This window comes from Periplaneta americana, chromosome 14 (assembly GCF_040183065.1).
Source record: "Periplaneta americana isolate PAMFEO1 chromosome 14, P.americana_PAMFEO1_priV1, whole genome shotgun sequence".
Taxonomy (NCBI): Eukaryota; Metazoa; Arthropoda; class Insecta; order Blattodea; family Blattidae; genus Periplaneta; species Periplaneta americana.
The window spans coordinates 117,510,630-117,523,559 of NC_091130.1; positions in this window are offsets into that span (position 1 = coordinate 117,510,630).

Consider the following 12,930-nt stretch of genomic DNA (forward strand, 5'->3'; position numbering starts at 1 on the left):
ACTCTGGAACTCGCTACCTGCTAGCATCAGGGACTGTCGAAATAAAATTAAATTCAAACGCAAACTTACTAGGCACTTGGTCAGTAATTGAGACTCGTTCAGACATGGTTTCTTGTAAATAGTTCTTTTAATCTACCACAAAATATCTCAATATCCGGTAATTTCATCACTATAGAATTTTGTTATTGTAGGTTTAATTTGTAATTTAGTAAATACAAAAATATTCTTTGTTCTTAACTTCTATGATAAAATGTCTAGCTTTCATTAATCAGGTATTCTTGTCGTACTTTAATTTTTATTGTAATTGTAATTGTAAATTTAATATTAATTGTAATCTTATTGTTCATGTTATAGTTGTAATCCCTTGGTAGAGGGGCAGAGAAGGCCTGACGGCCTTATCTCTACCAGGTTAAATAAATAAATCTAATCTAATCTAATCTAATCTAGAGCAAATCTGAAATATGATGCAGTATTTCTTACTATAATCAGGCGAAAAGCTACTTTATGAATCTAATAGTGTATTTCGTATGTGGCACATAATATTAAATCCATAATTGTTTTCAAGAAAATTGTAATTTCTATTGTAATGACAGCTAGGAAGTTCGTATGGTAATTCCGATGTTGAACTTGAACTATAACGCAACCGAATGCACAGCAGCACAAGACGTCAACATTTAACGAAGAATAATGCAGGAAAAAATAAACGCGTTAATTATTATTAGAGGAGAAAAATTCACTCCGGCGCCGGGGATCAAACCCGGGTCCTTTGTTCTACGTATCAAACGCTCTAACCATTGAGCTACGCCGAAGTTCAATCCACAGCACCGGATCGAATCCCTCTCCTCCAGTGTTTTTCCCTTTGTGACCTGACTCCAAGTTCGACATGTATGTTGACACTTTTTTTTTTAAGTCAATTGCCATTATACAAGAAGCGCACTCAGTTGAGTGACTTGGTGGCCGGGATTCCACAGTAATATGCACTATTGCTCGAAGAATCTCAAAGGAAAACCGATGGAGGAGAGGGATTCGATCCGGTGTTGTGGTTTGAACTTCGGCGTAGCTCAATGGTAGAGCGTTTGGTACGTAGAACCAAGGACCCGGGTTCGATCCCCGGCGCCGGAGCGAATTTTTCTCCCCTAATATTAATTGTTACCGTAACATACGTATTCTGTAGGACCAAAAAAAATAATATTTACGCAGAATAAACGTGTTAGCTAAACACTCCTGTTTGCATAATTATTTAATAACAGAAGAGTTTACTTTTTTTGGAATCATGCATAGTATTAACATTACGTAAATAATATAATTATAACAGAATAGCTCACTTTGTTCAGAACACAAACTATTAATATAAATTAACAATATTTTTCAAACTATTCACAGCTCCACAGAATGATACTATGCGTTGTTTATGTGAACTGCATAATATCTGTAGCGGAATGGGAGCAGGTCAAGGCGCGAGTGACATCTATACTCCTCGCTGTACTCAACTGGAATTGGTTTGATACGAACTTCCTACCTAAGATTATTATCAATATTAGTAGTGTTGGCAGTAGTAGTAGATTATAATGATAAAATAATACTAGTAGTGGTGGGAATATTAGTACTGTCAATAGTGGTGATAGTGATAGCAGCATTAGTAATAGCAGGAACAGTTCTTATCTGCATTACGGATTGACTGACCTACTTCAAGTGATGTAATACTTCCCTGCCGCTTTGAGAAACAGCGAAGCATGCGTATGAGAGCCGTATGTATCACATTATAGTCTAACGACGGGATTCCCCTTCGCCAATAACTGATGCAAGATGGGCGTTTAAGAACTTAAGCACCTGAACATCCTACAACTACAGCTGTCAAGTAAACCGGATTCTATACCCCTATGCACATCCTTCATACAACGAAATGCACGGTTTTTTCCCTAAAATTATTTACATGCAATACGACGTAAAAACGCGTAACTAAGAACAAGATGCATTTTTGGATCGGACGAAGAACAGCCAGGCTAATAATAATAATAATAATAATAATAATAATAATAATAATAATAATAATAATAATAATAATAATAATATACTAATAATAATAATAGAATAATAATAATAGAATAATAATAATAATAATAATAATAATAATAACAATAATAATAATAGACTAATAATAATAATAATAATAATAATAATAATGGCTTTATTTAACCTGGCAGAGTTAAGGCCGTAAGACCTTCTCTTACATTCAACCAGGATTAAAACTTGCTTACATAGGTGAACATAAAACTGGATCGGAATTAAGTAATTACATACTAATGACTATAACTTTATTAAAATTTTATTACAACAGCACCCAAGTAGGTACAAATTAGTAACTACTTCGATGTACTTCTCTTATGTGAATTAATGATTTCAATTCATGAATATTAATTAAATTGTGTCCTGTACCTCTCAATTTTTTTGTAGTTAACACTGCATTTCTTTTACCGAACAGCGAGTTTATTGCATATATATATATATATATATATATATATATATATATATATATATATATATTTGATAATTCGGCCACAAAGACGGTGATATTATGTTAGTCATACAGAGAATGAAATTCATGACCGTAAAAAAAAATGCTGCTTGAAAGCAACATCATATAAGTAGCAAAATTTTATTAGTCATATTGAATTATTTCAACGTTACAATTGCTTGTTTGTTAAAATGTGTACATGATAACGTTATGCAATTTGTGGTCTTTTGTTTTTCGTGTTTTTAGAAAATATAATTTCATTTTGGAATCCGCCCCTGAGCACGAGTTCTACTCTTTCAGGTGTAGGCGAAAATTTAATGTGTTTATAATATATTTTATGTTACAATTATTATCAAATGAAAAAAAAAATTTCAATTAATGCTCCGCCATAAATGTTGTAACTAAAACCTTGTGCATCCCTCGTGTTTATCGTACGGCTCGTCCTCCCTCCACACGTTACCTGCACTTTGTTTACGTTTTCTCTGGGTCTAAACGAGACGCTCTACTGTATATAAAACTTCGGGATGGAAAGTAAGATTAATAAGGCAATATTCAATCTTGAGATAGTTCTCTAACAGGGTGTAAACGATATAAACTATCAAAATTATATAGACACTACATATCGGTCTACTGATCAAAATATCTTATAATTTTATTTTTTATTTGTAAAATATAATGATTTTAAGATTGATAGTGGTTGAATTATTTGTTTATATTTCTACTGAACTTAAATGTTATTGCCAATGACCTTGTACCCAACACCTACCACATACCAATACACAACAAAGCAACAAACGACTGTTTCAGCGTACGTACCGGGCAAAGTAGCCTAAATAATGACACTATTCTCTTTTCCAAAAACGTTAGACCATCACAATTACAGAAAAACATTTGACTTTTTTCTTCAGTTACATATTTATGCTCTACCACCAGAATCTTTTGGAAGTTTATATCGTTTACTCTCTGTACAGATCAACCACGTATAGCAGCGAAACTACAATCTGTCTCCGACTATCTCCGTACTTCGTCGTCAGCGTTCACATAGAAAGTAGTAATGTGACTAAGCAATTACGTTCGACCTCGCGGAATTTTAGCCAACATGTTCGATTACTTTATGCAAAGGAAAACGTATTCATCACACTCCTATTACGTAATGTATACTACAGCAATGTGCAATGGAGCGTAGAGAATACAAGGCAAACGAGAGGACAGCGGCACGCGGAAAAGTAACATTATATTGAATGAGATAGGCAGCGTCCGCATCAGAATTCAGCTCCGATGTTACAGTCACACTCGCTTTATTGCTGTCACATATGATTTTGAATCAATAAAATTTATTCATATTTTGTCGATATGACTCTCTTCTGAAATATAGAATTTGACAAATTTTAGTGCATATGCATTCAAACTATCGACAGTTTTCAAGATATTTTCAGAAAATGCAGAAGTTAGTCTTTAGGAATAATATATGTAGCCTATGTGTGTATGTACTGCATGTATTTATTTATTTTATAACGCTGTATCAACATCTCAGGTTATTTAGCGTCTGAATGATATGAAGGTGATAATGCCGGTGAAATGAGTCCGGGATCCAGCACCGAAAGTTACCCAGCATTTGCTCGTATTAGGTTGAGGGAAAACTCCGGAAACAACCTCAACCAGGTAACTTGCCCCAACCGGAATTCGAACCCGGGCGAGCTGGTTTCGCGGCCAGACGCGCTAACCGTTACTCCACAGGTGTGGACACTGCATGTATGTATATGCTACATGTATGAATGAATGAATGAATGTATGTATGTATGTATGTAATACGTGTAGGCCTATGTAATGTAATGCGTGTATGTAATGTAATGTAAGTTAATGTATATATGTATGTATGTATGTATGTATGTATGTATGTATTTTATTGGGTTATTTTACGACGCTGTATCAACATCTAGGTTATTTAGCGTCTGAATGATATGAAAGTGATAATGCCGGTGAAATGAGTCCGGGGTCCAGCACCAAAAGTTACCCAGCATTTGCTCGTATTGGGTTGAGGGAAAACCCCGGAAAAAACCTCAACCAGGTAACTTGCCCCGACCGGGATTCGAACCCGGGCCACCTGGTTTCGCAGCCAGACGCGCTGACCGTTACTCCACAGGTGTGGACTGTATGTATGTATGTATGTATGTATGTATGTATGTATGTATGTAAGTATGTATGTATGTATGTAATGTATGCATGTATGTAATGTATGCATGTATGGTTGTATGTATTAAAATTCTAAACAGTCTAGATGATTATATGCATGCTTTTCTGAACTACTTAAATTGAATAGTTTTAGTATATTGATATTAATATTTATTGAATATGAATATAACGATTTAAGCACGCCTATTTAAATTTAAGAATGTTATTTTTTACATCCAAATACCAAACTTGAAGACTTTGGTCGCTTTTCCACTGAAATTATATCCTACTCACAAATTCCGGTAAATAATTCTACGAACATATTTATGTAGGCTATGTATATATTCATTTATACTTCAAGTGGGCAAACACCAGGTGGCAGTGGTAACTTAATTACACACAATAATCGAAGGGTTCAGAGCCATAGTGGGCCAAGCGCCATTTATTAAAAAGGGAGAAAGCAAGGGTTAAAGTTAAGTTTAATAATGTATACTTTATACATATTACTTGCTATATGTTTCCTTTGAATGATGGTAATAACTTCATTTTAACCCTTGTTTTCTACGGTTTTAGTAAATGGCGCTTGGCCCACTATGGTTCTGAACCCTTCAATTACAATGAGTCAAATCAAACAAGCTCCAATAACAATTTGTCTTAAAGACCAATTTTATTTTGTTCACTTGTAAAATATTCATAAGGGAAGCTAAATTTATACTATATAAGATTTCATATCCAACTGAATATATCGAGGGCCCAGTTCAAAAGGGAAACAAACTGTTTAAAGTTTTGAGAAACCTGAATTTTAAAGCTTCATGTTGCTGTGAAAAATCCAATTAACACACTCTAATTTGAAACTTATACTAATTATATAATAAAACAAAATTAACAGAATTTGGAGTAATTTCAACGAACCTTTGATTTTTCTAGGCAATATAAAGCTTAAAAATTCAGACCGTCGGTATTATAGTACTCACCAACTTAGATTTTTAGGTTCTTTACAATTTTAACTTACTTACAAATGGCTTTTAAGGAACCCGAAGGTTCATTGCCGCCCTCACATAAGCCCGCCATCGGTCCCTATCCTGTGCAAGATTAATCCAGTCCCTATCATCATATCCCACCTCCCTCAAATCCATTTTCATATTATCCTCCCATCTACGTCTCGGCCTCCCCAAAGGTCTTTTTCCCTCCGGTCCCCCAACTAACACTCTATATGCATTCCTGGATTCGCTCATATGTGCTACATGCCCTGCCCATCGCAAACGTCTGGATTTAATGTTCCTAATTATGTCAGGTGAAGAATACAATGTGTGCAGTTCTGCGTTGTGTAACTTTCTCCATTCTCCTGTAACTTCTTTTAACAATTTTAACTACATTCATAAATTAGAAACAGGTTGTTACATAATTATGTTCCTATTTTAATCTTCAACTAGTGTACTATTAAAATTGATCAAGGCTTAGGTGATACTGTGTCACTCATTCAAAATAAAATTAAAGAATTCAAACGCATTTAATGTCAAAATTACTGTATTAACAAGCTCTTTTAGGATACACCCATACCCCTACTCTTAAAAACTAATTAGTAAGAGTTTTAAATACAAAGATATGAGAATTTTTGGCGACAACTCTTTCAGTTATACCACAGTCTAGTATATACAGTCATATCAGGTGGCCCGGGTTCGATTCCCGGTTGGGGCACGTTACCTGGATGAGGTTTTTTCCGGGGTTTTCCCTCAACCCAGTATGAGCAAATGCTGGCTAACTTTCGGTGCTGGACCACGGACTCATTTCACCGGCATTATCACCTTCACCTCATTCAGACGCTAAATAATCTAAGCTGTTGATAAAGCGTCGTAAAATAATCTACTAAAATAAATAAAATATATACAGTCACGAAGCTCAATAGTAGTAAATATGCTTCCATAGATAGTTGCTAACCACTAGGATCGCTACTATCGCCTCATTACAGACAATGCGAAATAGTACCGGCACAGTCTATTGTTCCTAGCACCCTCACAACTCAAGCTTCGTGACTGTATATACTAGACTGTGGTTATACAAACTAGAGCCGTGTATTTCATGCTCTATGTTCGGTTCAAGTTTGTCGAGCGTGACAAGAACCGAAGTCTGCTTTGAAGCAGCGGATATATCCAGCTCGCTCGAATCTGCCCCTTCAAGTTCACTGCCTCTCTAGCGTCCCCTCCCATCCCTTCATGCTTTTAACTACGTAAGGATTTTAGAACAAATCTTGTGAAGCTTATAGAGATGTAAGGACAAGTAATTTTTATTACAAAATTATCATTAAACATCGACAGAAATATACGTACATATAGGTAAATCACATTCTTTTAAGAAAATATGATAGCATTTACTATACCAATAGGCCAACCTACAAAAATTAGCTATAATTACATTCTTGACCAACATTCAAATAAATCACAGCTGCTCGGTAACAATAGATGTGTGGCTATACGGATTATTAAAGTATAATAACATGAATTACTTTATATGAAATAAATTGTATAAGTCCATAAAAATAAATGATTTCATATGTGTCGAATATGAATGTCTCGCCCACCTCATTGCATATTACATGACTAGTGTGAACTAGTCAGTTTGTTTTATTACCATTAAGTGCGAGAAAAATTCGTACCGGCACAGGGAATCGAACCCAGGACCTCTCAGCTGTGCGCGCTAAGTGCTCTTAACCAATTGAGGTCCTGGGTTCGATTCCCGGTGCCGGTACGAATTTTTCTCGTACTTAATGGTAATAAAACAAACTGACTAGTTCACACTAGTCGTGTAATATGCAATGAGGTGGGCGAGACCTCATTCATATTCGATACATATATAATGTTAACAGTTTTCAGAAACTGTTGTTGAATATGGCCATAAAGTCATTTAATATGCGCTCCTGTATACATATGACGTGTATCGTCTTAAATGCAGGTAGTAAGGCCGTAACATAATACTACGAGAGGAGTTCGGCTGGCGTCATGGATCGTGTCCCGGCATGGCTCAGTTGGTTAAGAGCACTCAGCGCGCACAGCTGAGAGGTTCTGGGTTCGATTCCCGGCGCCGGTACGAATTTTTCTCGTACTTAATGGTAATAAAATGATTTCATTTTCATACTACACATCATTATAACTTATAATATCCAACCTGTTAATAAATAAAATATTTGGTTTCATTTTCGTACTTACACATAATTTGTTGTGGCTTGTAATGTCCAACCTGAAAATAAATAAGATTATTTCATTTTTATAATACACATAATAATCTTACAGTACCCAACTTGTTACTAAATAGAAAAAAAAATCATTTTCATACTGTACATAATTACAACTTATACAATCCATCCTGTTAATACAGGGTTTCCCAACCAATGTTTCGCGCAGCCCCATGGAGCGTGTCGCGAAATTTTGAAATGAAAAATAAATGTTATGCCATCCAGAAAGTCTCTTTACAACGCATTCTTTTTATTTACAACGAAGTCTTTGGTATGGTACATTTTATTTTGAGACAGACTTTACCAATGAAACGAGAACAACTGCAACAATGCTCAGTTTGATTTTTCTGCCTGGCGATAATTCGAATGAAAGTGACCACCTGCAACAATGCTTAGCAATTCCTTTACTCTTCCCACTTATAAAAACAGAGTTTAGAATCGTCGGAACATATTGGTCAGTTTCAGTATATAGGGTGAGTGGGTGATAGCGCGACTATTTTATCAAAAGTGCTTTATTTAGATTTTATCATGGTCAAATTTTTAATTCGAGAAAGACAATCTGAATCAAGTTCTGGGTCAGATGACAGAAGTGCTAATTCAAATAAAGTCAGCGAAAATTCCTTTCAAAGTTCACAAAAAGTACTGCGTTTCGTTAAGTATAAAGTGATGAATACTTCCAATATGGTTTTACGTGGCGTGGAGATGAATAATAAACAAAATCCCGAATGTCTCATATGCGGAAATGTCTTATCAAATCAGTCGACGGTACCAAATAAACTAAGGAAAAAACATTTAGAAAGTAATCATTCTCATGTAACTTTTCAGGGGTAAATCAATAATGCGAGTGTTAGACCTTCAAGACGAGCTTCTTCTTCTTCTTCTTCTTCTTCTTCTTCTTCTTATTTTTAGGACGAAAAGCCAGAGTATGCTAAACTTTTGGAAGATAATTTTTGGTGTGCGAAACTAGCATATGAAGAGTCCACTGCAAGAATGATGGATGTCATTTGGAATACATTTTGCAGGAGAAGCGATTGAAAGTTTGAAATGCTTAGCGCTCAAAGCTTAACTGTGATTTTCCGATTATTACTGGACAGGGACTATCAGTGTTAATCCCATATAACTCTCTATGTACATTCTATATGTCTTAAGCTATGCATTGACAGTCTTGGTTCATTTTCGACAAGAAAGTGACATCCATCATTCTTGCAGTGAACTCTTCATATCTTGCCGAAATTTTTGAGAGACTGAGCTCTAAATATAAGCATGCAACACAAAACAGAAACTATTATTTCAGGCAAAAACAAAATTTAAGGATTTTGAAAAAAAAAAAAACTTAAATTTTGGGAGTCTTCGGTTATAGCAGGCAAATTATTGCCCTTTTCTTTAGTTGAGAGTTTTGAAATCGACTTGCTGGAAATAAAAAAGAATGCCTGAAGAAGATAATAGCAGAACACTTAAATGCGTTACAAAGTTCTGGCACCTTTTTGTTGCATTTTTCATCATGGAACCCAAATATGACGTGTGAATAATTATGTTTTTAATACACTAATTTTTCTTTAAATTCCAGTTAGACTTTGAAAGACATAGTTGGAAAAAAGGAAGTTAAAAACGACAATTGTGGCCACAATTTAAGTCACGCAGTATTTGTGTGCACTCATAGTTGAGTTCTGGCGTCTTGTCAGCTCATTTGAGTTGTGTGGATACAAAAGAAAAATTGTCACGGTGTCGTGTATAGTTCCTAGGGTAGCTCGGTCGGTAGAGCGTTTGCGCGCTAAGTGAATGGTCCCGGGATCGATACCCGGCCCCGGAACAATTTTTCCTTGGAATTATTCAACTACTAGGTTATTTAGCGTCGATGAGATTGGTGATAGCGAGATGATATTTGGCGAGATGAGGCCGAGGATTCGCCATAGATTACCTGGCATTCACCTTACGGTTGGGAAAAAACTCGGAAAAAATCCAACCAGGTAATCAGCTCAAGCGGGGATCGAACCCGCGCCCTAGCGCAACTTCAGACTGGCAGGCAAGCGCCTTAACCAACTGAGCCACGCCAGTGGATGTCAGAGTATGTTACCTCACAGGATATGCGCCATTATGCATCAGTAGATCCCCATGAGTACTTGGAAGAGCCGTTGCACAATCTCAAAATTGGTGTTTGGTGCGCAATGTCAGGTGTCCACATCGTAACACGATTCTTTCACCAAACTGTTAATGCTAACCGGGAGTGTTGCCAAGTCAGCGGTTTTGTAGCTAAATCTGGTGTTTTTATAACTATGGTCAGCTACAGAATTTTACCGTCAGCGGCTAGCTATTTATTTGGCGTTTTTTCTTATGATTCCAGAAAGAGAGAGATGATAGTTTAAAGTTTTTTTTTTTTTCTGTAAAGATGTTATAGTGTGGTTTTAGGGGTAATAGTTCGACTATTGATCAGATTTATTGTATTCGACAGATATTGAAGAAAAAATAGGAGTATAAGGGTACAGTGCATCAGTTATTCATAGATTTAAAAAAAGCGTATGACTCGGTTAAGAGAGAAGTTTTATGTAATATTCTTATTGAATTTGGTATTCCCAAGAAACTAGTTCAATTAATTAAAATGTGTCTTAGTGAAACTTACAGCAGAGTCCGTATAGGCCAGTTTCTATCTGATGCTTTTCCAATTTACTGCGGGCTAAAGCAAGGAGATGCACTATCACCTTTACTTTTTAACATCGCTCTAGAATATGCCATTAGGAAAGTTCAGGATAACACAGAGGTTTTGGAATTGAACGGGTTACATCAGCTTCTTGTCTATGCAGATGACGTGAATATGTTAGGAGAAAATCCACAAACAATTAGGGAAAACGCGGAAATTCTTGTTGAAGCAAGTAGAGCGATAGGGTTGGAAGTAAATCCCGAAAAGACTAAGTATATGATTATGTCTCGTGACCAGAATATTGTACGAAATGGAACTATAAAAATTGGAGATTTATCCTTCGAAGAGGTGGAAAAATTCAAATATCTTGGAGCAACGATAACAAATATAAATGACACTAGGGAGGAAATTAAACGCAGAATAAATATGGGAAATGACTGTTATTATTCGGTTGAGAAGCTTTTGTCATCTAGTCTTCTGTCAAAAAGTCTGAAAGTTAGAATTTATAAAACAGTTATATTACCGGTTGTCATGTATGGTTGTGAAACTTGGACTCTCCCTTTGAGAGAGGAACAGAGATTAAGGGTGTTTGAGAATAAGGTTCTTAGGAAAATATTTGTGGCTAAGAGGGATGAAGTTACAGGAGAATGGAGAAAGTTACACAACGCAGAGCTGCACGCATTGTATTCTTCACCTGACATAATTAGGAACATTAAATCCAGACGTTTGAGATGGGCAGGACATGTAGCACGTATGGGCGAATCCAGAAATGCATATAGAGTGTTAGTTGGGAGGCCGGAGGGAAAAAGACCTTTGGGGAGGCCGAGACGTAGATGGGAAGATAATATTAAAATGGATTTGAGGGAGGTGGGATATGATGGTAGAGACTGGATTAATCTTGCTCAGGATAGGGACCAATGGCGGGCTTATGTGAGGGCGGCAATGAACCTACGGGATCCTTAAAAGCCAGTAAGTAAGTAAGTAAGTAAGTAAGTAAAGATGTTATAATTTTTTATATGTACTTTCGGACAATGTTAGTTAATCATAAACCAGAGTTTAGTATGGTGTTAACACACTTTTTCATTGTCCGAGTATATAATATCAACGTTTTATGTGAACTCGATTTAGTCCAACTACTTCCATTTCCTGCTTCATCCATTGTTGTTGTACAAATAAGGTATTCCGCATTCGTTAACTTCTTAATCTAATGTATGCATTGTTTTTTTAATGAATTGTTATATTTAATCATAAAGAATAGATAATGAATTGAATTATTATTTTCACTTATATATGATATATTATTTAATTTATCACTCCGCATTATATTTTATGTAACACAGATATATTTAAAACTTAAAACCAGAGTCAATGTTAGCAGGCACGTCTCCAGCTCAGTGTGAAATCAGATTTCGAACCGAATGGTGTGACTGTGAATGTGATTATTTCCGAAGTGTCCTGTACATTCTTGATCTACTTCATTCAATTTTGAAGAAATATGCCGCATAAAACTCCATTCGTACAAAAGTTTAGAGATGTGTGAAAAAAAACATGTGTTGAAAGATTGGGTGGAAGAAGTTACCGGTGATAGTTCAAAAGCTCGATGTAAATGGTGTAAGGTGATATTAAATGCAAAATATTTAGATTTAATTACCCATGCTGATAATTATACACACAAAAAAGGGTACCGAGTGTTTTTCTGTTCTTCGACAACATAATATTGTCATTCACAACAAGCTTCTGGGCACAAGTGAGCATTATAAATATTAGATTTTTTTTAAATTTGAAACCTGACATTCTCCAGTTCCTAAAACTCTATAGTTTGTATTTCAAATTTGGAAATTATGTGTTAAGAAAAATCTGGAGTTTTTTAATTACAGTTTAGCGGTTTTTTTTAAGCTTGTGCAGCGGTAAATGGAATTCTGAGTTGGCAACACTGCTAACTCGTGTGTCCCGAATATGTTTAATCCTAGATCGTATATGTAACAGATATGTCGGGCTTATAGGCTTTGAGGTTAACAACTTTTGTCAGGATTACTACGCTGCCATCTAGTTGGTACATAAGGAGTCACGTCATCATTCCCATTTGAATTGCATTAGCGACTGCGCTGCCATCTCGTGTTCGTTTACGGCGGACGGGTGGCGATCCTGGCGGTTGTTCTCTTCAAAGTGCTGCCGATTTTAATGTAGCGAGGAGTTATCTGTTACATATATGATCTAGGGTTTAATCCACAACTCACAAAAGATGAAAGACTGTATGGATATTTTCCGAGCCAGTTTTATTTTACCCACCCTGTATTATGTAACTACAAACTTGAGTCATTAAACTGAGTAGACCTAAATCTTATAAATTACCCTGTTTAAAGAAAAACTAAATAATTT